We start from the raw sequence: 22,662 nt of genomic DNA, 5'->3' as shown, positions 1-22,662 counted from the left end.
CGAATAAGAACATTCTATACCTAACACACAACTATGTTTATCATAGAATTATTTACCATAGCTAAGATAGGAAACCAAGCCAGATGTCACACAGTAAATGAATGGATCAAGAAAGTGTGGCATATATACATTTTTCATATACATATATATGTATATTATACATATATGTACATATATGTGTATCTGTATATATATATACATATATATGTATATATGAATTTTATGCCTTCATCAGAAAGAATGACCACCCCATTAGGTAGGAAACAGAAAGACTTGGAAAAAATTATATTAAGTGAAGTAAGTCAGGCCCAAAGAAACATTGGTCACATGGTTTCCTTTATTTGGAATAACTAGTATAAATTTAGGACAAGCAAAAATGTGAGAAGCTAAATAAATGTGTATAGACATAGAGAGAGAGAGAGACTTACACACAAACACCCACATATATATGATATATATATATATATACATATATTTATGATATATATATATATATATATATATATAAATAGAGATATATGATGGTGTTTAGAGAAATGAACCTGAAGATAGGAACACGTGCTATTGTTTTTAATGTATTTAAAATGTAGTATGCGCTTTTTTCTTTATTTGGTATGTTCCCCCCCACACACACAATATAACCCTTGTTTTCACTGTAGTTGATTCAAGTGTCCTGTCTATTGTAGATATATATTTCTAATTTGGGAGGGGAAGGGAAAAAAAAACAGAATGCTTAAATTGGTATACAGGTTGACCCATGTAACAAAGAGATGTCGAAGGCCCTATGTTGAAAATGAACTTTAAAACTGCAGTGTGGGGAATAGATGCGGAGGTGGGGAAGGAAACATTGGTAAGAGAAAAACAAAGGAGGAGGCAATGATACTTGATAAAAATGTACTAATTACCTTATTATGTAACTGTCACTCCTTTGTACAGTGTTTTTACGGTATTCATGCTGATGATAAGCACAGCAATTTTGATGTACACTGTAGTTATTTGCATTTCGATTTTGACCATAGATATTAAATATTTCGGCATACATCTATTGGTCATTTTTATTTTATATCCATAAGAATCTCTTGGATAATTTAGACAACTTATAAATGGGGTGCTTGTTTCTTAATGAATTTTTTAAAGATATTTTTATTTTAAAAATACTGTACATAAGGGTTTCAGTTACATGAGCAAGGTAATGAATACATTTCCTATCAAGCATTGTTCCCTCCTCCTTTGTTTTTCCCCTACCATTCCTCCCTCCCACATCCACAAGTAAACCCCTCTTCCTCAAGCCTAAATTGTAAAAATTGTTTTTCAACAGTCTTGTACAACTCATTCATACAATGGCCCTACTTGCATCCCTCTTTAATCATTCTCTTTTTTTTTCCTTTCCCTCCCCAAATTAGAGAAGATGCAGGGCACCGACATCAAATACAATGAAAAGATGTATAATAAAGTGGGCAGGAACATAAAAAGCAACAAAAAAAATAACGTTTCCTTATAAATGTGTTAGAAACACTAGTAAGTAAGACAAAACCACTTGTGTCCCTATCTTGGAGTTCATTTCACTTAACATCATTTTATCTTGTCAAATGTACATAGCTTTTGACCTTTTTTGTTTGTCCCAGACATGTACTATTTATTGCAAATAAAGGAATCTATGGTACCTATGTTTCTTTGGGCCTGGCTTACTTCACTTAATATAGTTATTCCCTTCCCTTTCCATTTCCTGACAAATGTTTTCTGATGGAGGTGTAGAATTCCCTTGTGTGTGTGTGTGTGTGTGTGTGTGTGTGTGTGTGTGTGTGTGTGTGTGTGTGTGTGTGTGTGTGTGTGTGTACCACATTTTCCTGATCCATTCATCTACTGAGGGGGATCTCTGTTGATTTCATTTCTTATCTATGGTAAATAATGTTGTTTAAAGAAAGATGTTCAGGTAGGATTAGTATGGTCTTGTTTGTGATCCTGTGCTGGGTCATAGGGCAACTCTATTCAGAGTTTTAGGATCGTACATACTGCTTTCAAAAGTGGTTAGACAAATTTTTACTCCCACCAACAGTATAGTAGAATTTCCTTTTGCCACAACCCTTCCAGCACTTGTTGTTATTAAAATTCTTGATTATAGCCATTCCAATTGGGATGAGGTGGAATCTTAATGTTGTTTGAATTTCTTGTATTGCCATAGAGGTTGAATATTTCTTCATGTGTGTACTGGTCATTGTTATTTCCTCTTCAGAGAAGTGTCTCTTGTGTCTTTATCCAACTTATTTATCAGGCAGTTTTCCTCTGAGTATTTGTGAATTTGTTATTGTCACCCTTGCATGTTTTATAGTTAGAGTTCAATAGATTGTCTCCCAAATGGTGGGTTTATTACGCATATTTCTCTTGCTAACTCTGAATATTGCCATCCAAAATTCTCCAGTTGAACACAATCCCTTATATTCAATCCTCCTTTACTTCGTTGTGACTGGATTGTTATGTAGTAAATTTTGATCTGATTATGAATTCCAATGCATCATCCCCTAATCCATACTATCATATTTCATGATACATAAACCTACTTTGAGGCCTTTGTTTCATTTAGACTTGGCTCCAACTTAAGTTGAAATATAAAGTTCTACTTTAAATTATTCATACATGTATAGCTATTTTTATCTGCACCATATTGAGAAGAGTTTCCCTTTCCTCTATCTGATGCTTTTGTCAACTTTATCAAAATTTAGGTGGCCATAAATCTCTGGGATGATTTCTGGGTCTTTAATGCTATTCCATTGATCTTTAGGCCTGTTTATGTGCCAATTCTAATTTTATATATGTAAGTATGTAGATGTCTGTAGACACACATCTGTGTACATATGTGAATATGTTTGCATTTATCTGTATTATATGTGTGTGAGTGAGTTTGTGTGTATTTTCTGTGTGTTGAATAATAGAGTTTTCAGTGGAGTATTGATATTCTTGCTATGAATTTCTTGCTAAGGGTTGCTTTTTGGTTCATCTACATTTCTATGTGACTTTTTGGATTACTTCTTCTCTTCCATTAAATTATGTTTTAGGGATATTGATCAGTACTGCTTTGAATTTGGAGGTAGTAGCTTTTGAGAATTTCCCAAATTTTTCAATGTCAATACTTCAAATAAAGGAGCATGTGTGGTTTTCTCATGTTATTAAATATGCTTGAATTTCTATTTTCAGATGATTGATGTGTACCTCACAGAGGTCCTTCACTTGCCTGCTTACATGAAGTTGTAGGTATTTTCTTTTGGAGGCTATCACAAAGAAGTTTTTTGTGGTTTAAGCTTCATTCTTCTCATTTTGGGCATACTGAAATGATTTATGTGAGTTCATTGTAAACTCTGTTACTTTGCTAAAAGATTAGAACAGCCAAAGGATTGTGATTGTAGTCTATAAGCCTTTCAATAGAGAATCAAGTTATCTGCAAAGAAGTAGAGATTCAAAATCTTCTTTCCCTATTTGGATCCCATTGTTTTTCCTTTTATATATATATATATATATATATATATATATATATATATATATATATATATATTCATATATAAACAAATAAATATGTATATATTGTAAAAATATCATAGAGCGGGTTTACATTTACATGAGCAAGCTAATAAGTACATTTCTTATCAAGCATTGTTGCCTCCTCATTTGTTTCCCCTTACCATCCCTATCCTCCCATTTCCCCCACCCCCACTCAAAGTTGGGAAGTTCCTTTTCGAACATAATGTCTTATACATCTCATTGTTGCAATGGGTTTACCTGTATCTCCATTTAAATATTTGTTTTTTTTCCCTTCTCTCCCCAAATTAAACATGTATTAATTCAGTTAGGAATTCCTATTGTATACTGAAAAGATTTAGGGAGCAGGGATTCATTCTCCCATTCCTAATTGGGGAAATGTATTTTCCTTTCAGCATTAAGTGGAAGGGAACAGTCAGATTGTCATATAGAGTCTTTATTATATCGAGGAATATTTCATAGGTTTCTTTTTTCTCCATAATTGTCATAATAAGGTTTCATGGGATCTTAATAAATGCCTTTTGACAGCTATATGCATGATCCTGTGATTCGTGTGCTTCTTCTTACTTATGTACTGAATTACATGGGTTGACTTGCATATGTTGTAGCAACTTTCCCCTCTGGTATGATTTCCCTTTGATCAGAGTTTGTCGGTTATTTTTATTAGTTCTTCATGTCAGTTCTATAGAAATTTCTTGAGTAATTTGCACTGAAGTTCAAGCAAGAAATGCTTCTACAGTTCTTTTATTCACGAATCCACATGAGGTTTTGGATAAGCAGTATACTGGCATCATACAGCAATTTCATTGTGTAAGTTCACTGTCTGAAGATTTTAAGAGGATTACAGTGGCTTTTCCTTTGAAGGACTTCCAGAAATGACCTGTAAAGCCTTTTTGTCTAGGGCTTTATTTTACTAGCTTTTTGCAATATTCTCTTCTCCTCTTCTGTATCTTGACTCTGTCCTGAGGTTAAATATATCATCTCTGGTTTCACTCATTTGGGTACATTCTCTCTCTCTGTCCCTCTTCTCTCATACTCCCTCTGCTTTCAGATTTGCTAAGGATTTATCAGTTTTGTTAATTTTTCCCCCTAACCTACTGCTGGCTTCTAAAGTCCTTGTTATCATTTTGACGATTGTCATCATTAATTTCATTTTCATTATGAGCACTTCGGTCCATGTATTCCCGTGGTGTATTTATTTCCTCTTCCACGTCTATTTAGTTAAAACCAGAGAAGTTGAGGAGATAGAAACAAAGATCCTTCTAAGATTTATTTTGATGACTTGTCAGTAAACTTTATTATGTTTTGGTATTATATATAGTAAGCGAACATTCTACAGAAGAACTCTGGCCTGCAAAATCATGCAGTCCTTTCTTTTGCCATCACTCCCTGAATGGTGCTGCAATAGTCCAATTGATACATTAACTAATTGACAGATTTTTCTAAATTCACCATAGAGGAATTTAAAAATTTTTTGGTCCTAGAAATACCTGGGATGTATGCTGTCATATTAGAAAACAAGATATTCATATTTCTCCTTTGTAAAGGGTCTAGTTACTTCCATGAAGCATTACAATTAAGAAGGTTTCTGCAAATTGAAATAGAGTTCCATTAATAACATTTTAACTTCTATGAATTCAAAATACACTCAATGTTTTTGATGAAAATTCTCTGCAATTAAACCTAATATAATTCTTGCAATTTCTCAATCAACCATGGGAAGAAAGAAAGTTATAGACAGAATGATGGCCTCAAACTGACAACTTCTCCTACCTAGGATTACACATTCCCAATAGGGTTTCATATTTTATAGGCTACTTTTCAATCTGTAAAATTTTTCTCTTCTTGATGAAGAATTTACATATTCTAGTCAAAAAAATTTAGGCTCAAAATTTTAGATGTGGTCCTAGAGTTTCATTAAACTATACAAAGAATGACTTATATTTTTTATACATCAATATGTGATATTATTATTCTTTATGATTACATTTTAACATTACTTCAGAATAAGACACTTCAGACAATGATCTGCATTAATAACTCTAAAGAAAGTTCACATCATTTCACATAAAAATATGATTTAGTATAACATAGTACTGATCAATACACATTTAAGGATATAACTCCAAGATAAAAATAATAATGAGCAATAAAATTATATGTAGGTATTGAGAGCATACCTCAATGGATGCATAGTTGAAAAAGTGAATATATTACTTCTTGAAGGAATATATTATTTCTTGAAGTAAATTAGGTCTTTATTGGCAAGAAGAATGACATATATGCAGTGTGAAATATATTAATAATTATATATGCTTCCCAAATTTCATCCAGCTATTGTCATTTATATGTTGCCAGAATTGAAGACATGCTTTTTTCTTTTTTCCTTTCTATTCCAGCCACAATAGAGAATATGAGAATTTCAAGTATCATCCACAATACTTAAAACTTGAGGGCCAATTGTTCAATGTCACAGTTGGTTGGCAAGTTTCATGAAAAGACCAGTATTCCGATTGACTGTCTCCACACACACTTTACGATTCTAAACCATACCAATCAAACATTTTTATTTTTTTCTGTGAAAAATTCTATAACATAAGTGTAAATTTTCCTCCTCTGATTTTATTTCTAGACAAAAAGTGGAAGAGAATAATGGGGTGTTACGAGTGCATAGCAATAAATAATCCAAGGAAAGGTGTAGTATCTGCTAGGATAATCATGGAAAATACAGAAAATTCAAACAAGGCACACATCTCCTTAAAATCGCACAGTTGCCATGAAATACATTAAAGAAAAGAATTGTGACCATAATGTACACCTTGTCAGGTTGTTTTATGATTCAGTTGACTGAAGCACAAGTTGATCTGAAAGTTCTGAGGTCATGAAATGTAAATGGACAGTCTTTTCCGTATCACAATGAAAAAGACAAAATTCAAGGACATAGTCAAAAAGGCTATAATTGGTTGTAAACCAGGTAATGAGGATGTTTTCTTCCTTCTTCTGGGAGGATTCTGCTTTATTTTAGGTGATATCAACTAAAATGTATGATTTGTGCACCTTCCAAATACTATTTATAAAGGTCAATTGGTTCTTGGTTGTTTCTACCTTAACAAATAATGATATTATTCTTCTATTTCCACTTTCCCATGTGAGTTTTGATGGCAGTTTCTAAAAATTGCAGGTTTTGTCCTACATGTACAGCAACACCACAATGCTTCTGTTTCTATTAGCTTAAAAAATTGCCTTCTCAAACTCGTATAAATGGAAATGTCACTTATACTCATGTTATAGTTTTGAAAACAAGATGTTCATATGTTTTCTCTTGTGCAATTCAGTCACTTCACTTGCATATTAAGTAGTTTGTTACCATGTAAAAAACGTTCCAACAACAGCTTTTGATTGTCAATATTCCCAAATTTTACTTTTCCTTCATTTAAGAATCTGCTTTAAGATATTCTTGTGTGATAACACCGGTGTCTCATGCCTGTAATTCTAGCTAATAAGGAGGCTGAGATCTGAGGATCTCAGCGAGCTCGAGCAGGAAAGTCCCAGATGCTTATATCTCCAATATTCCACTCAGAAAAATGGGAATTGATGCAGTTTTTATCTCCAATATTCCACTCAGAAAAACGGGAATTGATGCAGTGGCTCAAGTGGTAGAGAGATAACCTTGAACTGAAGAACTGAGGGACAGCATTCAGGCCCAGACTTCAAGCCCATGACATACAAAAAAATAATAAACGAAGTCTTGTGTAAAATTTGGGAGCTGAGTCCTGGCAGTCATGCCTCCAATCCTAGCTACTCAGGAGGATGGTGGGTTAAAGCCACTATTGTAGGAGAATCTTATTTTGAATGAAATACCAGATCACAGGAAGCATCATGTTGGTTCAAAACAATATAGTGTTGGACTTGAATAAAAAGACCTTAGAGATATGGAAGGGCCCTGAGGTCAAGCACAATGATCTATAAAAGGCTATCTGTTATGTATCAGAATTTGCCAGTTGCAAAGTAGGAAATTTCAGAAAATGACATTATTGCTAATGACTATTACACATCAGTAAACATTTTACAACTAGTTTCACACAATTTGAATATAATTTTGGATTGTTTTCTTCTTTCATTTGTTATCAAGAAAAGTTCCAAAAATATGAGCCATGCATTCTAGGCCTGCCAAGTTATAAGGACTAACTGCTACTATATATCTTAATTTGACCCCTATATTGAGTACTTCCCTCTGTCTTGCTGTTAGTCATCAGCCGTTTAGAGAAAACCCAGAGGATGGGGTGTTAGCATTACATCAGAACTTCACATCACTTTCCCTTCACATTATTTCGTTAATTTTTGAGAACATTTTAAATCAAAAGATGTTATATCATATAACTCCATGTCACATTCTTTTTTTCTTTCTTCCTTTTTTTGTGTTGGGGGGGGTTGAACTCTGGGCTTGGATGCTGTCCTTCCACTCTTCAGCTCAAAGCAAGTGCTTTATCACTTGAGCCACAATGCCACTTGTGGATTTTTACTGGTTTGTTGGAGATAAGTGTCTCCCAGAATGTCCTGTCAGGACTGGCTTTGGACCTTGATCCTCAGATCTCAGCCTCCTTAGTAGCTAGGATTACAAGCCTGAGCCACCAGCACCCAGTTCCATGTCACATTTTAAGGTACAGGATTTACATACTTTTAAATATAAATAATTCTATATCATTCTATATCTTTCCTTATAGCTACATACTGTGACTGTGATTATTTTACAAATATTGCACACTTCTTAATGGAAACAAACTAATTCTCTGTTTAAACATAGGGGCAACATTATGCATGGCAGGCCTTTTTCAATTATATTCAAGATTTTTTTTATCATATCACTTGACAATTTTTTGTAAGTTGATATATGTCTTGAATCAATTAATTGTAGTCTCCTCATCCTAGAATACAGTCTGTCCCTCACACTGTGATTTGCAAGACTTCTTTTTGTCAGTTGTGGTCTCAGCATTGTCCCTCACCTTTTCAGGTCAAGGCTAGTCTTCTACTACTTCACTCACAATACCACTTCTACATTTTTCTGCTTATGTGGTGCTGAGCAATCGAACCTAGGGCCTCATGCATGCAAGTCAAGAACTCTATCAATGAGGCACGTACCAGGCCAAAACAACTGCTATTTTCAGTCTGGTATCTATAATAATCCCTGTGAATATACATGCCTTTTATTTCCAGATTACAGAATGTATGTTAGATTTTTTTTGCACAGAAAATATATAAATGAGGTGTTTTTACCAGTGAATACTGTTCTCCAATACATGTGTTGATTTTACCACCAAATAAATCACAAAATCTGATATTCTCTAGAAAATTTAAAAGGATATATATGCTCCAAATACAGGAATTTACCATGACAATGGAACGAGAACTTTCAAGAAAACTTTTAGACAAGAATCGACTACTGACAGAGTTTTGACAGAATCATTCTAGCACAGGTGATCACTGAGTAAAATTATTAAATTAGTATGAACTCTTAAGTTTGCAGTAGTTACTCTTATTGAAGAAGGACATACAAAGTGAAAGAACACATGCTAAATAATTTAAGAATGTGATTTGTCACTTCATTGAACCCAGAAATATGTAAAATTATACAAAGTGCTGATATGGTGAAATTCATAAATTTTAAGAAATATTCCACAGCATGTTAAAACTATTAACAAGTTACACAAACACACACACACACACACAAGCTCACACACACACACACACAAACGACCCCCCAAAAAGGTTGTCCTTGTGATTCGTGCCTGGACAAGATCCTAACACAGAATCAGGAAATGTAAACAGTAAAAATTGTGATGCTCAGCACAAACAAGCTTTCATTTTCGTGACCTGAACACTTATCGAAATGCATATTAATTTATAGAAAATGATTTACTTCTTGGTTTGTGTTAGCCACTGTTTGGAAGGGCAGAATTACTCAATCTCTTTATGTTCTCATATTTTTCAATTATAATATGCCATGTAATAGTTTTCTCCTTTGTTGATTCATTGATCCTTCCACAGCCTCTACACCATCCAATATGAACAGAAAATCCTTAGGGTTATCCATAGACTCTGGGCATAGGCCTTGAATTCAGGTCTGAGAAATGAATTCCCTGCCTGAGCTTTGAACTTGGCACCTAGGACTTGAATTTTCTGCCTGGCTTTGAATTTAGTATTAGGACATGAACTGTCAGCATGGAACTTGAACTCAGGGTCTGAACCTTGCACTCAGTGCCTGGGACTTGAATGGTCAGCCTTAGCCTTTAACTCAGGACCAGATCCTTCAACTTTTGACCTGGTCCTTGAACTCATGGGCCAAGATATGAACACAGAACCTGGGAATTAAGTTGCAGCATGAGCATTGAACTTGATACTTGGGGCTTAAACTATCAGCCTGGGTCTTGAATTTGGGCCTGGAATTTAAATCAATACCCTGTCATTTAATTTCAGGCCTGGGCCTTGAAATTGTGACCTCAAATTGGAATTTGAGCTTGGGAGTTGAACTAAGGCTTGATGCTGGTACTCACAGACTGGGCCTTGAATTCACAACCTGGGACTTGAACTGGGGTCCTAGACCTTGTACTCAGTGTTGGGCTTTGAATTCACAGGGTTCAATTTTGAAATGGGGCCAGGGATATTAACACAGCCTGGTACATGAAGTTTGCCTGGAAGTTGTTCTTCGAATTTGGGAGTTGAACTCAAACTTGGGACTGGAACTGGCATGCTGAGTCTTGAACTCACAAACTGGGATTTGAATTAGTCCCTGGACCTTGACATTAGTGTCCAGGCCTTGAACATACACTGTGTATGTTGAACATGGAGCCGGGGATATTAAAAAGCTTGGGACATGCACTCGGCCTGGGTTTTGAACGCAGGATCTGAGACTTAACCTCAGGGTTCTGGCCTAAATGCAGAGCCTGTAACTGGAACTCCCAGCCTAGGGCTTGAACTCATGGAGTGATATGTAAAATGTTGCCCTGGATATTGAAATCTGAACATGGTGTTTGAATTCACAGCCTGGGCTTTAAATTCACAATCCAGTTCCTGAACTGAGTTTCTAGAACATCAAGTAGGAGCCTGGGAATAGAACACATATAAGGGTCTAAAACTTTGGGCCCGGGACTTGAACTCACAAACTGGGCCTTGCATTCACACCCTGGGCCTTGAACTCACAGCCTGTGATTTAAATGACTGGCTTGGGACTTCAACACACAGCCTGGCCTTAATCTTATTTCTTGGTTATTGATCTTGGTCCCTGGACTTTGAACTGGACAAGAAATGGATACTGAGATTTCATTTTGGGGTCTAGACTTTGAACTCATAGGCTGGGCCTTAATCTCATGGTCTGAGCCTTGAACTGAAAGCCTGGGATTGGGTATCTGGGCCTGGGAATTGAATTCAATACCTTGCCCTTCAGTTTGTAACAGGGGCGATGAACTGTGTGTTTCAGCCTTGAATTCGGACCTGGAACTTGAATTTATACTGTGGGCCTGAAGCACTGGGCCTGGGTCTTGAACTCACAGAATAGTCCTTGAACTCACAGATTGGGCCTTAATCCCAAAATGTTGAACTACAGGAGGTAGAGGGGTCCTGGGACTACAAAATGGGGACTAGGACTTAAACTCACAACATGGGCCTTAAACTTGCATATGGGCTTTCAAGTCCATGCCTGGGAATTTCATTGCAGCCTGCGCCTTGAACTTGGGGCCTGGGACATGAACTTTCATGTTCACACTGGAATTGGGTCATAGGTCTTGAACTCAGGACCTGGGACTTAAATTTGCAGCTTCTATTTTGAAGCCCTGTCCTGGGCTTTGAACTGTCAGCCTGAGACTTGAATTTGGGGCCTCACACTCGACCTCTCAGCATAGGGCTTCAATACAGGTCTTGGGCATTGAGCATAGTGCCTAATTGTTGAACTGTTGGTCTGGGCATTGAATTATCACCCTGAGACTTTAATTCCCGGCTTAGGAATGGAAGCCTGCAGGATGCTAATATCTGAGGATCAGGTTTCATGGCAGCACACCAGGAGCCTCTAGGAGGTTCTCACCACTCATTCCTCACCTCAGAATTCGAAGTGGAATTGTTGTTCAATTGGTAGATGATTCGCCTTGAGAGGTATAGGTCTGGGCTTGCACCCAAGCCCGGAGTTCAAGCCTAATGACCACCACCACCAACAAGCAGAAAAACAAATAGAAAGCAATATTAATCAATAATGTCCCACACTCATGGTATTAACAAAACGTTAATTATTTTCACCGAAATAAACACCATTTCATTTTTATTTATTTTATTTATTTGGATCATCTTAGATTTTCTCTTTGAAAATCAGAAAGTAATGTTTGATGGAGAAGTGGTATTTCCCTAACTACCTCTGTAGTTATAACTGAATATGATACCATGGTAATATGTGTCTTGTTTCCTTATGCTTTATATGTCTAAGAGAATCATATTTTTTTCTGGCTTCTCAAAAGTGGATGGTACTAGCAAACCTGAGAATTAATGAGAAAATCTGTGGCAATATAGGAGTCCATGTTACTTGCTGACTTGTCTCAAAGATTTAATCAACAATACTCTATCATTATATATATGTGAGCAGATTTGTATGTGTAATCAGGTATTTTTGTTGCCTTGTCCATTTGTAGATGCAAACATTTGTGTGTATTTGTGGGCGTATGTGTATGTGTGTGTATACAACTTGGAAGGTCACAATTATTCCCTACTCTATTTCAGCACCTATAAAATGAAGCAGGGCAAATTACTATGATTTTTGGAAATTAAAATGAGGAGATTATGCCTGCCTACAATTCTTGATTTTATTCAATTATGATAAACATTAATCATAGTTTTTCCAGGATATTTTTCTTATATTTCTTCCTTGGTAATGAAGATTGAAACCATGATTTCTCAATTGGTTTCAACCTCTTACCCTGGCCTTGAACTCAGCCAAATATTCCAAATATTGGTTTATCTCTTGCATAGAATTCTCTGTCAAACATATTTGAGAAAATAATCTTAACAAAGAAATTATAATGGCAATCTTTTCAATATTCATAGCCAAGTCGAATATTTCCATGTTCATAGTGGCAGGTGACATGCATATATTCCTTAAATATTAATTAGTTTTCTGGCCTGCTGAACATATTTACCTGATAATACTTCACAATGTGATTGTCACTTCACAATGACATTTGTTGTCTATAAAAAATAATGAAAAAAGCTTATTGTTTTAACAATAGCACATTGCGTTTAATATTATGTGAAGGTATTGGAAGGGTCCTGAGTACAAGCCCAATTACCTTTACATAAGACTATCTGGTATGTGTCAGAAGACGCCAGTTGCAAAAAGAAAATTTGGGGAAAAAGTCATTATGGCTAGTTGCTGTTACACATCAGTAAGCATTTCAGAGTTTCAGACAATTTCAAATATGCATGAGAATTGTTTTCTTCTTTCAGCTGTTACCAAAAAAAGGTCTACAAAATAATACATTCTAGGCATGGAAAATTGGAAGAACCATCTGCCACTTTATATCTCTTTTTGTTTGATTTAATATAAAATAAACACCTATATTGAAGCTTTCCATCAGTCTTTTTCTTACTCAGTATTAGTTTGACAAAACCACAGGAAGTTTAGGATTATATGAGAACATATCATTTTCCTTTCTCAATCCTAAATTTCTCAGAATAGTTTTACACGTAAAAGTATATCATATTCCTCAATGTCATAGTCTAAGGCACAGGTTTTACATACTTTTATACATGTTACACAGCATAAAATATTTCCTAACTAAAGACACATTTTTTAAAATATATGTATATATTCTAATTAAAGATATGCTTATTAAGATATATATATAGATACATATATATAGATACATATATAGATATATAGATATAGATACATATATAGATATATAGATATAGATATAGATATAGATATATTTACCAAGCAAGTAATTTATTCCTTGCTTCATAAATTTCATTATAAAAAAAATATTCTGCACTCCAATCACCTTGTTTCAGGGGCTGAAATTTTACAATCTAGGTATTTTCACGGAGGTCTGGGAATATTTTTAGGAAGGAAAAAAATTCTCTACAACAAACAAACCTTCAAAACAAGAGTGATATAAAGTACTTTTACCAAGGTATAAACACTATGATCCTGGTTCACATGAGTTAGAGGTGAAGAAAACACCAGCCACACCCTTCTGTTGAAGTATAGCACAATTCCAGTGAATTTTATGATGAAAATCATAGTACTCAATAGGGGAATCTTCCCTTCTGTCTTTGGTGCAGAAGCCAGCATTTCACTTGACATAGGCTGATTTGCTGATGAAAGACCTGAGATCATGAAAAGGAAAATGATTATATCAGAACAACAGTAATTAGCACTCCACATAGAGAAGACAGTAGATGTGACCAGTGCAAATAAAATGTCTATTTGATGGAAGGGCTTCCTGCTATATTTGCTGTGCCTATTTATCTTTCACACACACCATTTTCTGCCACTTATTTGGGACATAAACTGGAAAACAAAAAGTAGGCACAAGTCACAGTAATGAAGGAAAAATCAATTAGGGTTGAAACTGACTAAGGATTCACAAGCACCTAATTTTTGAAAAGCTACAGAAAAGGAATGCCATTTTACATTACCTATATTATTTTTGAATTGAGTTATTTATCCATTTAATTGATATATTGTCTGGGAATGGGTAATAATTAACTGTATGTCCTCCAATAGGATCAACTATTCATGCAGTCAATAGGAATTATATTCACATATTCACTTTTTCAGTGTACACGTTATGTGCATCTGACCTAAAAAGAACAAAAACATATGAGTGGATACAAAATCACCAGCTACTTTTATTTTCATATAAAGGTAAATTTAATCAGGGAAATTTATTGAAACTTGTAAAAGTTGCTTAATTTGAGGCAGCACCCCATTTGCTGAATCTGAAATAAAATATCAATGAATTTCCTAGAAAGAAAATCCCCAAAGGTTGTTTGCTTGGGGATCATATATATACTTTATTAAATTTTCCAAAGATAAACATAGGAAACACCATTTAATGTGACTCCATGATAATTCAAATATTTTACCTGCTGCCGAAAATAATTGGCAGCTTAATTTATAATTTTTAGGGCAGAAGAAAACAATAGTTCAAGTAGTTCTGTTGAGAGAACATGAGAAAATATAAAGACCAAATTAATGTTTTCTGTTTTTTTTATCAAAAGATTTTTAAATAATTGATTTGCTTCATTGTGATGAACTGTGTTAATGTGTACATATTCATTCCTTTTTTTTTTTTTTGAGGGGTGTGGGGTCCAGTCGTGGGGCCTGAACTCTGGCCCTTTGCCCTGTCCCTCATCTCTTCAGCTCAAGGCTAGAGCTCAACAATTTGAGCCACAGTGACAACTCCGGCTTTTCCCTTTTTGCTTATGTAGTGCTGAGGAATCCAACCCAGAGCCTCAGGCATGCAAAACAAGAGTTCTAACACTGAGCCAACTTCCCAACTCCCTATATTCAAAGCTTTCTATGTGTCAGTTTCTTCATGTAATTCTCTCATGCATATTTCTGAAGCATTTGGTTGGACATGGTGCAATCTTGTTTCAACTTATGCCTCCTTGGTTGTAAAAACAAAATTTTTGTTACATTAGTTTGGGAAGCATGAATGTTCCTGTTATTTTAATGTGATTAACCCAAACGTACATATATGCAATTTGGCACCTTACCATATAGTTTAAAGTAAATCATTATTTGCATGACTTCTGCCTATAATCCTCACTTCTTATCATGCAATTCGAATAACTATTAATTTCTCTAACACATAGAGAGCTTACACATATTGATATTTCCTTTCACCAGAGTTCTGATGATACAGGTAAGTTAAAAACAATTTTTAACAAGAGCCATTCTTTAGAAACTCCTAATGTTTCACTGTCCAATTGCAATAGTCACATCGGAAGATAACAATATATTTATGAAAATAAAACTAATTCTACACCGTTCTATATCTCTCCCTATTATCACTATGTATGTGACGTTAATACTTTAAAAATTTGCATGTTTCACATGTATAATGGTTAAACATGGGGGCATCATTATGCATGACAAATGTGTTTTTATTATGTTAAAGTCGTTGGATCATATCACTTCAAAAGTTTTTGAATATTGATATAATTCTCGTTGAATACCTCTTAGTATTCTCATCCAAGTACACAGATCGCTTCACACTGTGATGCACAAGAGCTTAGGAAATGAGCAAATGAGTACAGTAGTCACACAAAATCATGAATAAAGTACTTCCAAAACTAGTAAAATTGTATTTATTCATCACATCCTGATTTTTGAAAGACTAATTCCTGAGCATACACATGCTTTTATCAATGTGATGTATTTCCAAAAGTTTTTTAAAACTCTGTGGAGGCTTCTGTGTTCATCATGATGGTAGTGTGAAAAGTTAGACCTAAAACATTGAACTTATGCAATGACTAGTGTGAAAATAATATTGTATGACAAATAAAAACGGGGGTTCCTGTGTAACAGCAATACTCACAAGAAAATGTGTGGCATAGGATCTGTACAACATTAGGGGTTAATGAAAAAGAGAGAGAAATATGATAAAGGGGGTAACAATTTCAACAAGGATTGGATACATTATTGTGTAACAAGACCCCAACTTAGGTCACTATGACAATAAAATTTAAATAGGAAAGAAAACATTGATGTAAATAATAGAATTAATGGAAATACTAGTGTTACATATCACATCTTCACACTTTGATACAGATGATTATAACTATATATATATATATATATATATATACGTTCTTTGAATTTTAATTTTGCAATTAGCTTCTGTCTGCATATACAAAATGAACAGAGGAAAAAAGAATTTTAGGCTAATTACAACTTATTTTTAGAACTGTTGTATCTACAACAATCTCTATGAATATCCTTATCAGTTATTTCCAGATTACAGAAGTTATGGTAAGGTCTTTTTTTTTAATTTAAAATTTTATTTTATTTTATTTGATAACATACTGTACAGAGGGGTTACAATTACATGGGCAGGATAATGCATACATTTCTTACCAAGCATTGCAGCCTCCTCCTTTGTTTAGCCTTCACCTCCCTTACCAGCCACCCCCCTCCCCCGACCCAATCATACCCCCCTTCCCACCCAAACCGACATTGTAAAGCTGGTTTTGACATGACATTTTGTACTTCTCATTGTTGCAACAGATCCACCTGAATCCTTAAACGACCTGTTTGTCCCCAACTCCTCCACATGTTATACTGACATCAAATATAGTGAAAGCGGGGGTTACACTGTGGGGGAGGGACATACAAAGCAAAAAAGAAATAATCTTATAAATGTGTTAGAAACACATGCATGAAAGAAACGAAAACCTTAAAATACATATTTAAGGGTTCATTTTCCTAACATCACATTATCTGACCTTTTCCGCTTGACTCATAACTATACTAGATATTGCAAATAAGGGAAACCATGGGACCTATTTTTCTTTGGGACTGGCTTACTTCACTTAATATATTTTTTTCCAAACCTTTCCATTTCCTAACAAATGGGGAAATGTCATTCTTACTGATGGAGGCATAGAATTCCATTGTGTATATATACCACATTTTCTTGATCCATTCATCTACTGAGGGGGATCTGGGTTGGTTCCATATCTTACCTATGGTAAATAATGCTGCAATAAACATAGTTGTGCTGGTAGCTTTAGGGTGGTCTTGTTTTTAAACATGTGGGTAAATGCCCAAAAGTGGGATTGCTGGATCATAGGGGAGATCTATGTGAAGTCTTTTGAGGAACCTCCATACTGCTTTCCAAAGTGGTTGAACAAGTTTACATTCCCACCAACAATGAAGTAAGGTTCCTTTCTGTCCACATCTCCTCCAGCATCTGTTGTTGTTAGAGTTCTTGATTTTTGCTGTTCTAACTGGATTGAGGTGATATTTCAATGTTGTTTTTATTTGCATTTCTTTTATGGTTAGGGATGTTGAACATTTCTTCATGTGTCTATTGGCCATCCTTCTTTCTTCTTCAGAGAAGCTTCTCTTTAAGTCTTTCGCGCACTTATTCATTGGGAAGTTGTTTCTTTGAGGATTTGTTGTTGGGTGGTTTAATTTTTTGAGTTCCAAGTATATTTTAGATATGAGACCCTTGTCCGGTGTATGGCTAGTAAAGATATTCTCCCAATCAGTGGGCTTTCTATTGATCTTGCTAGCTATGACATTTGCCCTGCAGAAGCTCTGCAACCATATGCAATCCCATTTGTCCAAATTTCTTTTATTTGTTGTGCTTCCGGGTCTCTATTCAGAAAATTTCGGCCTGAGCCAAGGAGACCTAGGGTTTCTCCTATTCCATCCTGTAATGTTTTCAGAGTGTCGGCTTTAAGTTCAAGGTCTGTGATCCATTTGGAGTTGATTCTGGTGCAGGGTGATATATAAGGATCTAGCTTAAGTTTTCTACATGTAGTTAACCAATTTTGCCAGCACCATTTACTGAAGAGGCTGTCTTTCTTCCATTCTATTGTTTTAGCTCCCTTATCGAAGATTAGATGGCTATAGGTCTGTAGGTTCATTTCTGGGTTTTCAATTCTATTCCATTGGTCCTGAGGTCTGTTCTTATGCCAATACCAAGCAGTTTTGATTACTATGGCTTTATAGTAGAGTTTGAAATTTGGTATTGATATTCCTCCAGCAGTGTTCTTTCCGTTGAGGAGCGATTTTGCTATTCGGGGTCTTTTATTGTTCCATATGAATTTTTGGATTGCCTCTTCTATTTCCTTGAAGAATTAGGTTGGAATTTTGATAGGTATTGCGTTGAATTTGTAGATAGCCTTGGGAAGTATTGCCATTTTCACGATGTTAATCTTGCCAATCCAGGAGCATGGGATGTTTTGCCATTTTTTAAGTTCTGTGTTGATTTCCTTTTTCAAGATTGTAAAGTTTTCATCATAGAGGTTCATCACTTCTTTAGTTAAATTAATTCCTAGGTATTTTTTTTTTTGTGGGGCTATTACAAATGGATTTGCTTTCCTAATTTCAGCCACACTTTTCTCATTGTTGGCATACATAAAAGCCATTTATTTTTGGGGGTTAATTTTATAACCTGCTACTTTGCCAAAGTTTTGAATCAGCTTGAGTAATTCGGGAGTGAGTCTATGGGATTCTTTAAATACAAGATCATGTCATCTGCAAAGAGGGAGAGTTTTATTTCTTCTTTCCCTATTTGGATCCCCTTTATGTATGCAACTTGTCTTATTGCTGTGGCTAGGCATTCTAATACTAGATTGAAGAGAAGTGGACAGAGTGGGCATCCTTGTCTTGTTCCTGAGTTAAGAGGAAATGGCTTTAGTTTTTCACCATTGAGTATAATGCTGGCTGTAGGTTTGTCATATACAGCCTTTATTGTATTGAGGAATGTTCCATGGATTCCTAATTTTTCCAGAACCTTCATCATAAAGGGGTGTTGGATCTTGTCAAATGCTTTTTCTGCATCTATTGAGATAACCATGTGGTTATTATTCTTGCTCCTGTTGATGTGATGAATAATATTAATTGATTTGCGTATATTGAACCAGCTTTGCATCCCTGAAATGAATCCCGTTTGATCATGGTGTATGATTTTTTGGATGAATTGTTGAAGTCGATTGGCCAAAATTTTATTGAGAAGTTTTGCATCAATGTTCATCAAAGAAATGGGTCTATAGTTCTCTTTCTTTGATGAGTCCCTGCCTGGTTTTGGGATGAGGGTTATGATGGCTTCATAGAATGTGTTCGGTAGTGAGCTTTCTCTTTCATTTTCATTGAAGAGTTGGAGGAGTATTGGTGTGAGCTCTGCTTTGAAGGCCTTGTAAAATTCCACTGTAAAACCATCTGGTCCTGGACTTTTCTTAGCTGGGAGGTCTCTTATTGCTGTTTCTATTTCAATGCTTGATATGGGCCTGTTAAGCTGGTTTAACTCATCTTGGTTTAGTTTTGGCATGTCAATATTTGCTAGGAAGAGGTCCATCTCTGTCAAGTTGTGGAACTTATTAGCATAAAGTTTTGAGAAGTATTACCTTATAATGTTCTGAATCTTGGTTGTTTCCGTGGTGATGTTTCCATTCTCATCTCTGAGTTTATGAATTTGGGTGTGTTCTCTCCTTTTTCTGATAAGGTTTGCTAAGGGTCTGTAAATTTTGTTAAGTTTTTCGAAGAACCAACTCTTTGTTTTGTTGATTTTTCTATAGTTTTTTTGGATTCTAATTCATTTAATTCTGATTTAATTTTGATTATTTCTTTCCGTCTACTGGATTGGGGTTTATCTTGCTGCTCTTTTTCAAGGAGGTTTAGATGTGTCATTAAATTGTTAGTTTCCGATCTCTCCAATTTGTTGATGTAGGAGCTCAGAGCTATAAACTTGCCTCTGAGTACTGCCTTTGCTGTGTCCCAGATGAGCTGGTAATTTGTGTATTCATTTTTGTTGAATAGCATGAACATTTGAATTTCCTTTCTAATCTCTTCCATGACCCACTCATGATTCAGCAGTGTGTTGTTCAGCCTCCATGTGATACCGGACTTTCTTTGGTGGCTTTTGGTGTTGAGATCTAATTTTATTCCCTTGTGGTCAGAGAGAATGCAAGGTATAACTTCAATATTTCTGAATTTAGACAAGTTTGCTTTGTGGCCTAAAATATGGTCTATTTTAGAAAACGTTCCATGTGCTGCTGAGAAGAACGTGTATTCTGTTGCTGCTGGGTGAAATGTTCGGTAAATGTCTGTTAAGTCTAGTTGATCTATGCAGCTGTTTAGATCTGCGGTTTCTCTGTTGAGTTTTTGCCGAGTTGATCTATCTAGTGGGGAGAGTGGTGTATTAAAATATCCAACAATTAATGTCTTTGGATCTATATGGGATTTAAGGGAAATTAGTGTTTCTTTGATAAATTTGGGTGCTCAATTGTTTGGCGAATAGATATTTAGAATTGTAATATCCCTCTGAAGGAGAGATTATTTAATTAGTATGTAGCGACCTTCTTTATCTCTTCTCACGAATTTTAGTTTGAAGTCTATTTTATCTGATATTAGGATTGCAACTCCCGCCTGTTTATGAGGGCCGTTTGCTTGGTAGATTTTGTTCCAGCCTTTAACCTTGAAAATATGTTTGTTTTTACGGGCAAGATGTGACTCCTGCAGGCAGCAGATAGAAGGGTCTTGTTTTTTAATCCAACTAGACAGTCTATGTCGCTTAATTGGAGAGTTCAGTCTGTTAACATTAAGGGATAGGACTGAGAGGTATTTGGGGGTTCCTGCCATGTTATCCACTTTCTTATGGGCTGCGACAACTGGGTTCTTCCTAAGGTTCTTGGATTCTCAGTTTGGGTGCAGTTTCTTGGCCTTTGTTGTGTTCTTGTTGGTTTTCTATGTGTAGGACATCTTTAAGAATCTTTTGCAGGGATGGTTTGGTGGAGATGTATTGTTTCAATTTTTCTTTGCTATGGAAGGTTTTTCTTTTGCCTTCAGTTATGAAGGAGAGTTTAGCTGGTACAGTATTCTTGGTTGATAGTTGTTTGTTTTTAGGGCATGGCATACGTCATTCCAGGCTCTTCTTGCTTTGATTGTCTCTGCTGAGAAATCTGAGGTGATTCTAATTGGTTTCCCTTTATAGGTGATTAACCTTTTCTCCTTGACAGCTTTAAGGATCTTTTCCTTGATCTGGGTTGATCCTGTGTGGATTTTAATGTGACGGTGGGATGTCCTATTCTGGTCTGGTCTATTTGGGGTTCTAAAAGCTTCTTGTATCTGAATAGGCCTATCTTTTTGTATGTTTGGGAAGTTCTCTGCTAGGATCCTGTTAAACAAATTTCCTAGACCATTAACTTCTGTTTCTAGATGCTCCTCTACACCCATTATCCTTAGATTGGGCCTTCTGATGGTGTCTTCCAGGTGTTGGATAGACCTATCATATTTCTTGGACTTGTCTTGGATGGTTGTATGTTCTTTCTCTATAATATCTAGGCTGTCTTCAATCCCTGAGAATCGATCTTCTGCATGGTCTAACCTGCTGTCAAGACTCTCTACTTTGTTTTTTATCTCTTTTCCTTCTAATTGGTCAGCTTTGATGGCTTCAAGTTCTTTGTTGAAGCTCTGTTTTAGGTCTTCTATGAATTTCTTTACTTCCTTAATTTGGTGTTCAGTGTTTGTTCTCAAATCACTTAGTTGATTGGTTATGGTTTCTTTGGACTCCCATTCCTTCTGTTGGGTTCCATTCAGCATTCCCTTTGTGGTCTCCCTGACTTCCTTCAGCTCTTTGTTAATGGATTCCATGAATGCCTTTAGTGATCTTTGTGTATTCTCTACCTGGTCTCTTAATTCGTGAATTACTCTTTGATTAGTTTCCTCCCTTCTGTGGGATTCCTGCAGTTCTCTTTGAGTGTTCTCTGCCTGCTCACGCCATTCCTCCCTTTCTCTTTGAGTATTCTCAAGTTGTTCACGCAAATCCTGTATCAGTTTTTGAGAAGCTTCCTCACGCTTATGATATTCCTGTATAAACTTCTGGGATGCCTCCTCTCTCTCCCTATCACGCTCATACAGAGTCCTTTGTACATTGTCAAACTTCTCATTTATCATGTTTGCAAGTAGTGTTTGTAGAGCTATTTGGGAACTCTCCTCTGGATTATTCTTTATCTGTTCTAATCCCTGATTATCAAGGTTGGGAATTGAGATACCCGAATTTGCCATTTTTCTTGTGTTTTTCCGGCTTACTCAGCCCATTTGAGATAAAGATTGCACCAGTTTTGTGCTAGAACACTATCTTAAGGCAACCATCAACCAAAGTTTGCATTTGTACAGTCAATAGTCTACAGATACAATCTAGTTCAACAGATACATCTATTCAACATCAAATGACTATATGTTAAAGGACTTCGAACCGCAGAAAAGAATTTGGAAAACCAGAAATTATTAGGATTAGGGAGAGATGTGGGTAAAAAATAGGAATAGATTGGTGTGGGGAGGCACAGGGAGAGTTAACTATGTCCTAATCACAGTGCAGGAAATGAGTTGGGTAGGATGCAAGTAGAGAGAGAAAG

Source organism: Dipodomys merriami, unplaced genomic scaffold (assembly GCF_024711535.1).
Source record: "Dipodomys merriami isolate MVZ:Mamm:240054 unplaced genomic scaffold, mDipMer1.0.p SCAF_18, whole genome shotgun sequence".
In the NCBI taxonomy this organism is placed as follows: Eukaryota; Metazoa; Chordata; class Mammalia; order Rodentia; family Heteromyidae; genus Dipodomys; species Dipodomys merriami.
This window is presented reverse-complemented; position numbering follows the sequence as displayed.